Consider the following 15,325-nt stretch of genomic DNA (forward strand, 5'->3'; position numbering starts at 1 on the left):
TAAGTTAAAACCCATTAGATACCAAGTTTGACAGTTGACATTGTACTTTGTTTTAAGATCTTGTGCTGACATTTACTATTTATTTTTGAACTTCTATAGCTGATAATTCCCAGTAAGGACAGAGATATACAGCAGACTTGAGAGCAAGGCTAATGTAATAGTATGACTTTAAGCAGGAGAGAGGATACAGATTTTCAGCATTCACTGTGAGGACTTAGGGACTGAATTATCAGGCTCACCGGAAACAGCTGTTATGAAGCAGTGGTCTATAACATAACTTGTCCGCTGCCTCTGAGGCTGTGGTCTTCAATCCGCCTGATCCTATACGATCGGGCTGATTGACACCCCTGCTAGCGGCCGCAAATCTGCAGGGGCGGCATTGCACAAGCAGTTCACAAGAACTACTTGTGCAATGATAAATGCCGACAGAGTATACTGTCGGCATTTATCGATGTGCAGCGGACATATTACGCTACATCGTATCATGTCTGTCCACACTTTAGTAAATCGGCCCCAAAGTCTTAACTTCATATATCCCCTTTCAAACAATGGGGTTATTCATTAAATGCATTTGTTGTTTTTTTTAGAGGATTCCTATAGATTTGGGCATATTTTGTATCAATAAACAAGCATATTTCTGAGGAAAGTTTTTCAATATTAATAAGTAGGTGGTTAACATCAATATAAACCTTGCAATGAGCATTGATATATGATCACACAGATAAGAGGACTGAGTCTGCCATTAAAAAGTGCACAAATCTATTAATGCTATGAATAGACCAGAACGTTTTGGTGCATGAGAAAAGTTTTAGATTCTGTTAAATGCAAATTATAGTGCAAAAATGACACACTCTATCTCCTCTCTAGCAGACCTGCTCTACTTGAGGTTTCCTGGTAGAGTTGTACATGAAAGTGCTATATACCTGCAAGTGGATTCCTGTTCAGCAAACCTCAGGTGAACTATGTTTAATAACCAAGCCAATATGGAATCCTCCGGTATGGCTGAAGCTATTACTGCATTATCTATTAAGGGCTAGATTACGAGTGAAATACAATCATTTGTGCGAGAAGCATAAACACGATTATAGTATTTTTTGTGCTCAACTCCGTATTACAAGTGGCATGGTGTTTAATTACCGCAAATCCGTTTGCGCAAGCTTGCAGTGATCTATGCTCCCAATATTTTCTATGGGCAACGTTGAGCATCAATATGCATTTGTAATACAAGTGATCGCTCGAACGCAAACGCATTTTATGCTCAAACGTTTTCCATGAATTCAAAGCTTAAGTAAAGAGTTTGGGCTGAGAAAAAAGTTGTACTAAGCACCCCTAATCTGTGACATAGGCCACTGCAAATTACCTCGTTACACTATTAACCCCTAAACCACCACATAGCCCTAACCCCAATATACTCCCTGCACTAGTAACCCCTAAACTGCCAATATAATTTAACCTATTAACGCCTAACTGCCACAACCCCCCATCGCAAAATACTGCCTAACCTCCTAACAGCTAACCTAACACCCCCTAAGTTACAAAAAAAATTATTTATTTTTTTTAAAAATGGCATTACAAAAAATAAAAAAAACTGGCATTTAGCCACCCATCAGCAAGCACTACCCAGCTGCTGAATCAACAATGGGCCGGCTCCTAAGCTTATATATATATATATATATATATATATATATATATATATATATATATATATATATATATATAGCCTTCGGACAGAATCTTAATATTTACTGTTATTCCCCTTAAAATTTATGCACCCATCGGATTTTTGGTGCGCAGAGTTTAGTTTAAATTTTTTTTATTAGTTTTTTTTATTGAGGTTTCAAAACAAGGCAAACAAATAACATGCTTTTTCCAGTATTCAAGCAATTTTCAATACACAATGTGTACAAAAAGAAAAGCAAACAAGCCTAATATACTAGAAGTCAATTGTATGCCAAAGTGTAACCCTTCCGGGGTACTCAGGAAGTCACTCTTGCACCTCAAACAGAAACAAGACAAATGTAACAATGCAAGGTATTCTGAACATAAAGAGGCTTTCATGGATCCTCTATAGACAACCTCTTTTTTTGTTTTGTTTTCTTATATTTCCATATGTTTAGCTTTAATGAGGAGTGACTTTTTATAAGAATAACTGGAACATAGGTGTATTTCTCCTAAACAAATAATAGTAATTAACTTTAGTATTTAGAGCTATAGATTATAGTAGCTAGGGTAAGGAATGTGCTAGCTGTAGCTAAAAAGAATGAGAACCAAGATCATTTTAATATGAGGGGAGTTATTCTAAAAAGATAAATCAGTTAGGGCAAACTTAAATTAATAGAAGACTATTCCTGTATGAGATTAATAGCTGTAACTGAGTGAACAATGAGATTCTTAGGGATCATCTAACAGGAATATTCACTGTAAAAAGGAGATAATAGGAGCGGCTCCCTTGAATAAATTGTTTCTAACTTCAGAGCTGTAGATTTAAAAATATAAAACCCTTCTAATCAACTTATTAGATCTGCATGGCTAGAAAAGTAGGTGGTAGTTGGGCTTTATATGGTACATAATATAACATCCTTTCTGATCTATGTAGGAGGGAGATAAACCAGCAAATATTAGCTGTGACATGAGATACAGGCTCCAGAATATATCTATCATAGTTGTTAGAATTATAAAAAAGTAAAGGACCTCTACCTAGAATAATAAAAATAAGGCATATACAGAGGTTCATGCACTAAACATTCAAACCAAAATTAACTTGTGATATCAAGTTTTCAGTTAACAGTTGTAATTCTCATGTTCACCTAGGTGGAAGTGGGACTTATGGGTGAAAACTAATAGTGGCACTTCATATCTAACACTAGTACATAATATTTGAAATGGAGAGGTAATATCTGCTTTATGCCCCATTATGTATTTAATTATATAGGTATAGCAGGCCCTGCCTTCTCGGCCACTGACAACAGAGGCATCCCTACTTTAGATTACATAAGATGTTGAGAGTGGAGCATCAAACAATTTACAAGATATACACTTAAACCATAGGAGAACAAATATAATAGTTTAGATAGAGTGGAGCAAAGTGAAATAATATGGTTTGTACAAGTCCATATGAGTATACAAGCAACTGTGTGAACCCCAAAGACAGTTTGTGATACTGAAAAGGCTACTGATATGGGTTTAACACGCTGACACATGTCTTCTACAAACCATGCTGGAAAGCTCTCAGCCCACTCCTAAGTGCTGAAGAGCACTGCAGGAGGCAAATGTGTCAACAAGCAAGTACCGAAAAGTTTTGAAAGCCAGCTGAAAATATTGGAGTGCTAAGCTTTCAGACTCCACAGCACAGAGAGGAGGCCGATGCATTACTGACTCAGAGCAGTTTGAGAGTTTGATTCCCAGGAGAGATGACTCAGATATTGACAATATCAGTAGTCCAGTCCCTGAGACCGTAACTTGATCGGTTGTTATGTTGGCTGTATTTCTGAAGGCAAGTGAAGGAATGTATAGATCCAGGTCAGTAGCTATTTCCTCATTTACTGTGATGAGTTTAAAACCTGGCATCAGTAGCCCTTGCATGGGTTTCATAATGGCTGAGGTTTGCTTTGTTTTGAAATCTTCCTTCCTCAGCGCAGGCAGATTTGCATAGAATGGATGTTCCTTGTTCGGCATGTGTGCACTCAGACGGTATCTCTCTCTCTCCAGCTGTTGAGGCTCATAGTGATCTTGAAGAACTTCCACATGGTCTGCGTTATTAGGTTCAGATCGATCGTGAGTGTGCTTCACTTTTATAGCCAAGGGCTTGTAGTGGTCAGAGTCCGGTAGCGGTATAAGCTCTGTAAACTGCTGTGCTAAAGTCGGGTATGGTCTGTAACATTCATCTGAAGCTTGAATAGCAGAACTTACCTCCTCTTTGCAATTACAGTGTAGCTGGGGTGTGGATGTCTCTTCTAGCATCACACAAAATTTGTCCTCGAAGTCCAGTAGGATTTGCATTAGGATAGCAGGCAGTTATTCCATTGTCACACTGGAGCAGGTATAAGTAGCCTCCATATCTCAGTCTCGTATTATTTTCAAGCTAATAATTGAAAATGCAAAACAGATTTATAGCAGCACAAAAGCTGCTCATGCCCCGTATTATTGCTTGCCAGGGGGTGTTGAAGCCTTCTACGAGGGTTGCCACAGGCCTCAACACTTCAGATCGGTTGATTGGTGCAGAACTGGGCACAAACATATAGCAAAATGTTCAGAAGGATCTGTAGAATCAAGTTAGCAGGGAGTTTAAAGTGAATGGCTTCATAAGCAGCTGATAATTGGCAGTTTATCAGTATTCCACACGCAGCAACTAATTTTGCTACCACTCAAGGTGCTGCCTGAAGACACGCCCCTTAGTTTAATTGTTTTTACCTCGCATGGGCCATTGATTGGTTGGTGCACATCAGCCCTCGGGATTGCGCAAGTCTAGGTTTTTGCAAACTCAGAGGCATTTTTTTCTACAATTTGGCTTTTGAGTCTGCACCCATTGGGTTACTGCACGTATGCCCTTCAGTACACGCACATTCGGTTTTGGCACACTACTCTGCTTTTTAACAGTGTATTTTTGCACGCAACCTCCTTCTCAGCTGAGCACATTCAAGGCTTCAGGTGTGGAGTCTACTTTTCACCTGCTTTATTTCTATTTTTGCTTAGCGCACCTTTAGCTGGTAAGTTTTATTAAAGGGACAACATACACCAATTTTCATATAACTGCATGAAATATACATTACTATAAAGAAGAATATGCACAAATACTGATCTAAAAATCCAGTATAAAATTATTTAAATACTTACGTAGAAGCTCCCAGTTTAGCACTATTGATGTTAGGCTGGGACACCCATTGAAAGGGTCTGGGAAAGCAGAAAGAGCAGACACTGCCCCCCTCCCTGCATATGAAAACACATATTACACAAATAATAGCAGCACAAATCTGTAGAGCTGTGTCTACATCTTATACTTTGGGGCTTGGTTAAGAGTCTGAAAATCAGTTATTAAAAATAAGCAAAACTATACATTGTTACAAAAACACTCCAAGATGGGCTATATAAATGGATCATCTACAAAACATTTATGCAAAGAAAAATCTAGTGTCCCTTTAAGCTTCTGAAGAAGGGGTTATGTTTTTCCATTCCTCGAGAGCTTTTTTTATGGGGATATAATTGTTTATGCTATTGTGTTACAATGTTATAAGGGAGCATTCCTATTCTGTCCCTAAATCTACCTTAGAAGCTGGGTCCTCTGAACACTTTCCTACCACTGTTAAGTGTGTTTATTGTTAAAAGGCTGAGGTATCTCCTTCAGCTTACTTATGTGACATGTTTAAATATGTTAATGCAGTCAGACCAACCTAATGCTGCTTCTATTGGTATTACTGCTCCTTCTATTTGTTTCTTACAGGGGAGCACTAGAGAATTTGCTCTGGGTGTGAAAGATCTTATCAAATCTACCATTTTTGAAATGTTGGCAGCTCTCCTGCCTTCAAGTAAAAGGTCAGTTCAGAATTTACCTTCTATTCTACTCTATGTCTGCTGAGGCTAGGATTCCTTTTGATAATCATGTTGTTTCTTTAGAAGGAAGAGTTTACTCTGATGATGAGGAATCTTTTTCTGATCTTGAACCTGAATCATACTTTTTTTTTATTCTCTTTTAAAAGAGGCTTTGTTTACTTTAGGGGTTCTGAGGATTAGCCTTTTTATAATTTTGATTCAGTTTTTTAAACTGTTGTTTTAACCCCTGATGTTTTTCCTATTCCTGATGCTGTCTCTGAGATAGTTTCTAGAGAATGGTCTAAGCCCGGTAATTCTTTTAATCCTTCTGCTAGGTTTAAGAAGTTATATCCCTTACCTGCATCTAATATTGTACTGTGGGAGACTATCCTAAAGTGGATGGGGTCATTTCCACTCTGGTTAAGCGTACTATTATCCCTTTGGAAGACAGTAATCATTTTTAGGACCCTTTAGATACAGCTATTTATATTGTTAATATAGCTTCTGCTTCTTCTTTCTGGTTAACTAGTCTCTCTAAGCAGTCTTCTAATGATTCTGCCAGTGAAGATTTTCTGAACCTTTTGGAATTATTCAAGAGTGCTAATGCCTTTATTTGTGATGCTGTATGTTGCTTTATTTAGATTAATGTAAAAAATATATCTGTGGCTCTTTTCAGGGAAAGAAATTGTTTGGTTCTGATTTGGATTCTATCATTTCTACCATTACCATAGGTAAAGGGGCTTTTTCTTCCTCAGGACAAGGGTAAATCTAAAGCTTCCAATTGTTTTCGTTCTTTTCCTCAGAACAAGGAACAGAAAGTTGACTCCTCTCACAAGCAAGGTTCCTCTGGCCCAGCCTGGAGGACTAGTGCTAATTGGGGCATTTTCTTCCTCAGGACAAGGGTAAATCTAAAGCTTCCAATTATTTTCGTTCTTTTCCTCAGAACAAGGAACAGACACGCAAAAAATTCCACCCCTACTCCCAAGTCTGAATGAAGGAGTAGCCCCCGATTCAGAGGCTCTGGTAGGGGGCAGGTTATGCTTTTTTTTTTTAGGAAGCTTTGTTTTCAGTATGTTCCAGATTTCTGGGTTCTAAATATAATTTCTCAGTGTTATCAGATAATCTTCAGAACATTTTTTTTTTCTGACCAATGTTCCAGGGAATCCCTTAAAGGCCCAAGCCTTTTTTTCAGTCAGTTTCAGATCTACAAACTATGGAAGTGATTGTTCCGGTTCCTTTGCAGGAACAGGGGATGGGATTTTATAAAATTCTCCTCATTGTTCCAAAGAAAGAGGGAACTTTCAGACCAGATCTACAAGCTCTGAACAAGTTTGTCAGTATTCCTTCTTTCAAATGGAAACTATTCAGACTATTCTTCATTTTGTTAATAAAGGTCAGTTTATATCCACAATAGATTTAAGATACTTATCTTCATAGTCCAATTCACAAGAAACATTTCCATTTCTTTGGTTTTCCTTTTGCATTATCAGTTTGCTGCTCTACCGTTTAGTCTGGCTACAGCTCCTAGCTCCATCCTTTCATTTAGAGTATCTCACACCAACAGACTGTTGTTGTTTCTTCAACAGCATAGTTGGAAGATCAATTTTCCAAAGAGTTATTTGGTGCCTTAGAGAAAGGTTACTTTTCTGGGGTTTCAAATAGATTTAGTCTCCATGAGGCTTTCTCTAACAGATCAGAGAAGGCTAAAATTTGTGTCAGCTTGTCTGAGCCTTCAATCTCTGTTTTCCTTCTATGGCTATTTGTATGAATGTAATAAATCTTATGCTTGCAGCTTCAGGTGCAATTTCCTCTTCATCTTTGTTTGCTTCTTTAGTGGTGCAGGGATCACACTCAGCAGTTCATTATTCAGGGGGCTTCTTTTGCTCATCCTACTTGGACTGTGATCACTAAAGATCCAAGTCTTTCAGGTTGGGGAGCTGTTTGAGGCGCTCCTCAGGAGGCGAGGTTGCAAATAAATATTCTAGAACTCTGTATTATTTTTAGAGCTCTTCAGACCTAGCTTCTGTTGAAATAGGAGTCCTTTCTCCATTTCCAATTAGACAATTTTACAGCAGTGGCCTAAATCAATCTTTAGGGGGAACCTGCAGTCCGTGTCTCATTCTCTTATGGAAAGAAGCCAATTCCTGTGGGACTTTAGTGTCTCCCAGAGATAGATCTTCTAAACAATAAACTTCCCAATTATTTTGCGAGGTCCAGGGACTTTCAGGCAGAGTTTGTGTATGCTCCAGTAGCTTGCTTATCTGTTTCCTCCTCTGGTTCTTCCCAAAGGGATTTCCAAGATAAGGCTAGATAACTCATCAATAATCCTGATTGCCCCAGCTTGGCCTTGTAGAATTTGGTATGCAGATCTGTTTCAGATGTCCAGTTGCCTTCCTTGGACTTTTCATTTACATCCAGACCTTCTGTCTCAATGCCCGTTTTTTTCCATCCGGATCTCAAATCTCTAAGCTTGATGGCTTGGAGATTGAACGGTTAATTCTTAGCGTAAAGGTTTTTTTCTGATTTTGTGATTAAGACTTTGATCCAGGCTTGTAAGCCTGTGACAAGGAAGTGTTATCATAAGGCCTGGAGGGCTTTTATCTCTTGGTGTATGGTTCAAGGTTATTTCCTTCATTTCAGAAATCCTAGAATTTTGCAGTTCTCACAGGATGGTTTGGATAATGGCCTGTCTGCAGTTCTTTGAAAAGGCAGATTTCTGCTTTTTCAGTTTTGTTTCAATGGAAGATAGCTAATCTCCTTGACATTAATGGTTTTGTTCAAGGCTGTGATAAAGTCAATTTCTTCTCTCTGGAATCTTAGCTTGGTGTTAAAGGCAGGGCCGGTGCTAGACTATTTTCCGCCCTAGGCAAGACCAGCTATTTGCGCCTCCCCCACACACACACACACCAAAAAAAGATTAAAGCAACAAAACATGAAACTGCTAAATTTCTTTTAATTTTTAAGAATTAAGTGCCATAAGATGAGACACTGACAGGTCTATTCACTAAACCAACAGCATGATGCAGAGAGGGTCTAACTGCAAACTCTGCAGGAGGAAGAAGTCACCTAGATATATGTTACTTTATATGTGTATAACACTCTCAAAAAAATTGCATAATACATTACCATTATATTATTGCATTTGCAACTTGGCCCTTTAAAAAGAATTTTAAAAGTGTATAAATTTGTTAACTGTAAAGTATTAATATTTTCTTGATACTGTTCCCGCAAAAAAACATTTTTCAGTGGTAATTTATTAACTGTTCAAGGACTTCCCGCCTAAGTCATTTTGTTGCTTCCCATTATGATATATAAACAGCCAACAGGAAGTGGGTTTTTTTTTATTTTTATTTCACTCATACATTCTATTTTAGAAGTACCATTATCATAACATACTACACTAATAAATCAGCGCCATAATTATCTACCCTTTACATTAAAAAATATTTGACCTTTTACTAGCCGCATAAAGATCACGTGATCAAAATGAGGTTAGCAGAAGAGAAAAAGAAGACTGTTTAGAATAGATCAATCGGTTTATAAATGACGAGTTCAATGAAAATTGCTCATTCATGGTAGAGAGAAAATTAAGTCTTTAATAAAATACTTGACAGTCGTGTAAAAGGAAGTTGCATATTAAACAAAGAGCACAGATGGTTCAGGGGCAATTAATGGATTAAATCCTCCAAGCTTCTGGGGATTAGAATGAGTCCAGTAAACACCAAAACTTTTTGCAGTCATATATATATCACAAAAAGTATTATAATAATAAATAAAAAAGACAACAAATAAACGATAGATACGATATATACAGTGTCTTACCCGCAGTTACTCTTGCACACATTCATAGTCAACTCAACTGCCCAATGAAAGTTCTCCTCTGACAATAGCGCTGCGGCTTCACCCATATACCTGTAGACGTAACTCATGTCGTTGCGCTGCACATCGGCATCCCATTGGCTGGAAGCAGCACTACCTCAGTTTTCCTCCCAGTCAGGATTGGATTAATTGCGCACAGCACAGGACACAGCTTCATGCTGTATCCAATGTGCGTGGTGCGCCAGCGAACATCAGCACAATATACCCGTGGAGTCTGGGGAACCCAGGTTGTGGCTGGCTGCGCCCTAGGTGGCATTGCGCCCTAGGCGGCTGCTTAGATTGCCTAGTGAGAGCGCCGGCCCTGGTTAAAGGTTTTGTAGGCTCTTCCATTTGAGCCTAAACATTTTGTGAATATTAAAGGTACACTGAACCCAATATTTTTCTTTCATGATTCAGATAGAGCATGCAATTTTAAGCAACTTTCTATTTTACTCCTATTATCAATTTTTCTTCTTTCTCTTGCTATCTTTATTTAAAAAGCAAGAATGTAAATTTAGAAGCCGGCCCATTTTTGGTTCACAACCTGGGTTATCCTTGCTGATTGGACAGCACCAATAGTGCTGTCCAGAGTCTGTACCAAAAATTGGCTGGCTCCTTAGCTTAGATTAATTCTCAAGAAAGGTGCGATCAATCCGTGTGTTGAATAAAAAGTTTCTTTATTGACACAGGTTAAAAAGGACCTCAGAGTCCATGGAACATCAGCAAGGGTATAGTGTGTCAGATTGGCTTACGCGTTTCGGCGTGAGCCGTAATCATAGCCTGTACTATCTGGCACACTGCACCTGTTTAAATGGTTAAAACAGCATTCATTGGTTAATCATAAAATGTAAAATTTACATAAACACACCCTCAAGCACTGTTAAGTGTTACAAAGGTAAACACAAGATTATACATAGCACATATTAATCCCAACCTGCATGCAAAGCCAAAATGCAAAAAACACTTGCACCATACATATAACAAAATGATTTAAGATCTAATCATTATTATTAAACTTATTAAACCAAATAGGGTTCACCTACAAACTGCAGGTTAAGTTCTGGCAAGATGTCAAACATAGTTCAACATAAAACCTTTAGCCTTATATTACACTGGTTAACACAAAAATAGACTTTGCTATCCTATTTAGTATAAATTCCCTTAACCAAATAATCATATGACTACTATGGTGTCCAAGGCTTAATACTATTTGTGCCCCAGAAAGTATAATTATATATTAAATATACAATAAATTGAATCCAAAATTGGTCGGAAATCCAATGTCAACATGTAAACCGAAAACAGGTTAATTTAAGTTTAAACTAGATATAAAGTTATAATAATCATTCGTAATGATCATTTGGAATAATGACCCCTGTTGGATACAAGTATACCAATAGTCGAAATGAAAATGTAAATTGATCTCAAATAAAAAAGTATATGCATATGTATTAAGTGAGTAAATAAATAGAATTTATAACCACAACAATATATAACAAACATCCATATAGTGTATTATATAATGTTTACAGTATAATCAAATCCAATAGAAAAATGAACTGAAGACACTCAGACTATTGCCAAAAATTAATTAGGTCGTATTCTGAGTGAAGTCCTGTGGGTACCTTGGTTTTTAACCGGAATATCCTAAACATTTCTTTGTGTTCAAATCTTTTGGTTCTATCCCCACCTCTGCCTACTATGGGAATTCTCTCAATGATATTCCATTTAAAAGTATTGGTGCTTTTATTGTGAAACTGAACAAAGTGTTGTACTAAGGGGGTTTTGGCTTTACCTATATGTATAGTAGAGAAGTGTTCTCTAATTCTGGAGTTTACACTCCTAGTGATAAGTCCCACGTATTGTAGGAAGCATACATCACATGTAATGAGATATACTACAAAATTACAAGTGCAATTGAGACAACTGCGAATTTCAAAATTCTCCCATGTAGCCATAGATATAAATATCTCCCCTAAAAGTACATGTTCACATGGTTTACACTTCGATTTGCCACATTTGAACATACCTTTATGTTGAAGCCAGGTAGAGGTGGACTGTTTAGGTTTAACCACTTCTGAGGGTGCTACAGAATTACCAAGTGTCTTCGCTTTCCTATAGGCGCATCTCATGTCTTTATCTACTATAGGGACCAATAGGTCATCCGCGACTAGTACTTTGAAATGTTTACTTACTATGTTACACACTTTGTTATAGTGTGCACTATAATTGGTAATAAATGTAACACCATCGAATGATTTATTTGTTGTGGAATCTTTATCTTGCAATAAAGTACCTCTATCAAAGCTTCTCCACCTCTTGTCTCGCTCTGCCAACCACATAACTCTTATAACTTCTTTCCAAAAGTCTACTGCTTAATTCATCTGCCTCTTTTTATATAGATGCTTATCGTGCAATTTCTTCTTATACGTATGAATTGCTCTTTAGCCACTGCGTGGGCCACATGTACTGGATGACAACTCCTTTCACTCAAAAGGGTGTTACTTGAGATTGGCTTGCGATACATCCCTGATTCAATATTATCATTTGGTAATCCCTTGAGTTTCAAATCCAAAAAATTAATAGTATCCTTATGAAACTCATGGGACGTAAGTGTAAGGCATAGCAGGCATGGTACTCTAAATGGACCGCAAAGTTTGAATATTGCGGGTCCCTGAGGGATCTGAGTTTCCTGCAGTGAATACCTGAAGGTTCTAATCCGGGGGGGGGAAAGGTGAGCAGTTCACACAAGCATATTATGATGTACTTTCTCTCCAGTTTCAATGAGTGAGCAAGATGTATTGCATATTGAACAGTGCAATTAATTATTTATCATTACAAAGTTTTGCAGCAACTTCTTTGTGACTTTGTCCTTAGCTTAGATGCCTTCTTTTTCAAATAAAGATAGCAAGAGAACGAAGAAAAATTGATAATAGGAGTAAATTGGAAAGATGCTTAAATATGCAATACATCTTGCATGCTCTATGAATCATAAAAGAAAAAATTTGGGTTTAGTGTCCCTTTAAGCTTCCTTCTTGGAATGTTTTGTTCCTTTTGGCTATCTCTTCTGCTAGAAGAGTATCTAACTTATCTACTCTTTCTTGTGATTCTGGTTATCTTATTATTTAGGATAAGGCATTTTCTTAGGACTAGATTTTTTTTTTTCCTAATGTTGTATCTTCTGGGGTAGATTTATCATAACCCGGGTGAACATGATTCGATATAGCAAATCATGTCCGTCCTGCATCGCTAAATGCATACGCTGTCGACATTTAACATTGCACAAGCATTTCTGGTGACCACTGCTTCTTAATTCCTGTTCCTACGAGTCAATAAGCAGCATCTGCTGCTTGATAAATTTACCCCTCTGTCTGCAGGGCGCCGTCAGGGGGTGACAGGGGTGACTCCTGTCAGGGGCCCAATGAGGCAAGAACTAAAAAAAAATAAAAAAAAATAAAAAAAATGTGTTTTTAATTTAATTTTGTCAGCCACCAGTGGGTACTACAGCAGAGTGCTAATTGAGCATGGGAAATGTTATTACAAAAAGTAAAGTATTAGCATTTGAGAGGATTTCTGAGTTTGCACTAAACCACTATGCACAGTGTGAGACAGACTTGGAACTTACGTTTGTACAGTCAGTGTATTATTATTATCAGGTATTTGTAGAGCGCCAACAGATTCCGCAGCGTATGCCTGAGTCAGACAGCAGATCACTTTCATTTGCAGAGAAGGTAGGACTTACTTAGCAAATGTTTTTTATTTCTTTGTGCAATTTCGGATTGTAACATCAGTGTGGTAGTAGTTGTATGGTGGGGCCAGGGGTCCATAAAAACATTTTTTTTTTAGCAGCAGTGTATTTATGATTATTTGACAATGCTGTAGAAATTCTATATTTAAAACCATGCAGAAATGTTTCCTCGTCAATACACAAATGGTAGGTGCCCTTTTGGCAGATATGCATTTTATATATATATATATATATATATATATATATTACATTCCAGTTCACTGCCCCTTTATGCAAGGACTTTCCAGATGCAAGGAGGCATTTTATCTAAGATTTTTACATCTGCATAAAATGTTATACTCTCAGACTAAGATTGCTCAGTGTTTGAAATGAGACAGGATAACTTAAAACTGTTCAGTTTACACTACAGCTGACTTAATTTTTAAATACATACCAACAAGGCTAAATCCTGCATTTAACCAGATCTAATGGTATGAGTACCACAGCTTATGGTTCCACCAAGACCATATAGAGTACAGCATTTTCAAAATCCATAAGTACAGCTGACATATGGGAACATTTGTACACTATATTTGAAGTGGTGTTCTTGGTTGGGGAAAATTGGGAAAAACCAATCAAACATATGTCAACCTTTTAAAAGTACTTTTCTTCATCTAGCCATCTAGCCATCTACCCAGATCATTAATGTACAATTTTGAATTCACAGAATTATTTTTGTTTACACATTTACAAATATGATTCTTTAAAAAGTGATCTCTTAATTTCTGCAATTTTTTTTATCATGCATTTCACACACTGTTGATTTAGGGGATGCAAGGCGCATACATGTTTCCACCTGTGAGTGTTTCTGTGGGTGTCTGTGTTTATGTCTTTGTGCTTTGGTTTGTGTCTCTATGAGTGGATGTCTGTGAGGGTGTCTGCATATGTCTTTTAGCTTATCTATGGTTGTCTCTGTGAGGGTGTGTGTATGTTTGCCTTTGTGTATTTTCTCTGGATGCCTCTGTGAGGGTGGATGTGAATGTCTGTGTTTTCTGTGGATGTCTCTGTGAGGGTGTGTGTGTATGTATGTGTGTCTGTTTTCTATGGATGTCTCTGTGAGGGTGTGTGTTTTCTGTGGGTGTCTCTGTGAGGGTGTGTGTATGTCTTTGTGTGTTTTCTGTGGGTGTCTCTATGAGAGTGTGTATGTATGAATGTCTTTCTGCGTTTTTTGTGGTTGTCTCTCTGTGTGTGTATGTCTTTGTGTGTTTTCTGTGGGTGTCTGTGTGTGTGTGTATCTTTGTGTGTTTTCTGAGGCTGTCTCTGTCTGTGTTTCCTTGGGTGTATCTGCAAGTTTGAGTTTGTGTGTGTGTGTGTTTCTATTGTCTGTTCCTTTTTAGGACATTTTGACCTTACTACTGATTATCCACATCTTTCTACAGACTTTGAGACTAATGAGACCTTTCTGGAAGTCACCAATCCACCATTTAACCTTTAAATTATTGTTTAGGCAGTTCAGGGCCCTTCCTTTCAGCCACTGCATGCTGTTGTCATCATTTACTTGGCATCTTCCTTGACAAAAAGATAATCAGAACTCCATATTTGGTTTTGTAAATCTCCTTTTTTGACAAAACTGTAGTCTACCTCATTACTTGTCAGGTCAATGTAAACAAGTGCTGAGTGTCTGTTTGGGTGTCTGTGATTGTTTGTGTGTTTCTTTGCGTGTCTGCTAGAGTGTCTATATGTAAATCCTTATGTGTGAGTGTATGAGTGTGTCTGTGTGTTTCTGTGTTACTACCTACTTCAAGTTTGACTACACTTAAGAATAAAGTGCATATACGTTTTAGTCACTTGGTAAAAAATTGCACATGTCAAGTGGGGGGGGGGCTGATCAATGGTTAAGTCAGGGGCCCCACAATTTCTAGTGGCGGCCCTGTCTGTCTGTAACAAAGGAATTTCTCCTTAAGGTGTCAACATATTATATTGATGCTGCTATAGTTTTCAGATAAACTTATGTTTTTGTTATTTTCTGGTTACAGGAAAGGGCAGTAAGCTTCTGCCATTTCTTTGTCTTTTTGCTTGAGATTTCTGTTCCATAAGTACTTTTTTGGAGGCAGGTTAGCCTCCACCTTAATGAATTACTGCTCATTCTATTATATCAATTGCAATTTCTTGGCCTTTTTAGGAATGAGGCTTAAGTTGTCCAACTTTGCTAGG

This window comes from Bombina bombina, chromosome 2 (genome assembly GCF_027579735.1).
Source record: "Bombina bombina isolate aBomBom1 chromosome 2, aBomBom1.pri, whole genome shotgun sequence".
Taxonomy (NCBI): Eukaryota; Metazoa; Chordata; class Amphibia; order Anura; family Bombinatoridae; genus Bombina; species Bombina bombina.